General features: G+C 36.8%; 1 pseudogene; it reads right to left on the reverse strand.

The window, feature by feature from the left end:
- Positions 1 to 488: 488 nt before the first annotated feature.
- LOC101436290 (S-adenosylmethionine decarboxylase proenzyme-like) lies at positions 489 to 1481 on the reverse strand (annotated as a pseudogene).
- Between the last annotated feature and the right edge of the window lie 365 nt (positions 1482 to 1846).

Here is a 1846-nt window from a genome sequence, read left to right on the forward strand (position 1 = left end):
ATAACATTAACAGAGACTATCATCTACAGCCTGGTGGTAACTGAGAATAAAATTCAGGCATCAATTTGATGGAACATATGCTTAGGCTGAGGCCAACATCTAATGAGGACAAAAGTCTTGTCTGTGAGGAATTTTGGATGATGCCTGGAGAAATATTTCAGTATGCATAGGCCAAATTGAATTGTTTTCATAAGTTCTGTAAAGTTTCATATAGTAAAAAATTTTTTCTGCATGTTCTTCAATGTCACAGCAAGAGTGGCATAGAATACTTAAACACAGAAGAGACAACTCATGCAAGATATCTAATTCCTTGATATAATAATGCATACAACAATTCAAAGTGATTACACTGTGATTACAACTAGTGCTTCCTGCAACAACAAGGTGTTGATTACGGAAAGCATGGCCCCCTGGTATCAGAATCTAGAAAGCAGCTACCACCTTCAATGAATGTTCTCTTCTTTTCATTTTTTCTTTATTTTTCTTAATCATCTCTGCTGTTGTTGCTGATTCTTAGCAAAACTGGTAAAAACAAAGTTGTAATCATTGAACATAGCACTCTGACAATCAAGGTACTTAACATTTTCAGTCTTCTTTTCTGTGCAAAATTTAGAACTCTGATTTACAAACAAGGTGGTCACGGATTTTCCTGGCTTGAAGACTTCCACAACTTTCCTGATCAGGTCATCATTGGAGGTTTGACTTAAGTTTGTTTCAAAGCAAACAAAAGAAAATTCTGGTTCTGGAGTGATATGAATAGTCCAATAAGTTCCATCCTATTTCATTCCATTCATTGAATACCTACAAGGATTGAATAGTGCGGCGTCAATGGCAGAACCTGGTATCAGGTCACAAATTCCAGTCTCTTGAGTGACATCCTTTTCAGTAACATCATCTTTCATGTAGAATTGGTCTATGACTATGGGGTCAAGCTCACTCGTCAGAATTTCCAGAGTTTGAGCTGACTGATTGATGACACGACTCTCTAGGAAATCCAGAGAATACAAGTACCAACAGTTAGAATTCATCGGTCCCACACAATATGTTGCTCCAGTTGGGAAAATTGCATTAAGAAACTCTGTTTTGTCCTGGAAATTCCAATGTGAGTAACATTGGTGAGAAGGCTTCATGAAATTCTTATGAGAATAAAAGAAGCTTTGAATTGAGCCAAACCCACTGTAATCCCTAACAAGTTTCCTCAGGGGAAGCAGTGCTTTCAGTAGGAGGGTAGAACCACATGTCTTCAAAATGAAATGTCTCTTGGGGACAAATATGCTACATTCACTGAGTACATAAGCTTCCTGCTTGTCAGTTTTTGTCACACTTATGATTGAACATTGTGCATCCTTCAAAAGTATGTCCCACTTAGATCTTGGGATGGTGTGAAGATCCTCAGATTCTTGGTTTGTGTCTGGCTGCTGCCAGGAGAACCAAACCTTCAGCAGTTTCTTGGTCTCTTAGAAAAAATGTGCAGCTTCCATCACCTTGAGATTAGTGAACAACCAACAACCACAGAAAATCAACTAAATTAAATCTTTTCTTCTGCCTCTGCAGATTGTTTCAACTGTTACTAAAGTTCAGGTTTCTTTCTTTTTTTTTTTTCTATAATTTTATATTAACTTTTCTTTTAAAATGAAATAGATTAATAACATTTTTCCTGCTTTTTTTTGTGAGCAAAAGTTAAGATGTGAGTCTGTTGGAAATAAGAGGATGATACAGTGCAATCTCTTGTAGTCTGTGCTAGCAAATGTCACCAGCCATACTGTGCAAGCCTCGTTTGGTACTTTTTGATCCATGTAATTCCACATCTCTATGACTTTCTTTGGACTATATCTCCTTTTTTATT

Source organism: Dasypus novemcinctus, chromosome 4 (genome assembly GCF_030445035.2).
Source record: "Dasypus novemcinctus isolate mDasNov1 chromosome 4, mDasNov1.1.hap2, whole genome shotgun sequence".
In the NCBI taxonomy this organism is placed as follows: Eukaryota; Metazoa; Chordata; class Mammalia; order Cingulata; family Dasypodidae; genus Dasypus; species Dasypus novemcinctus.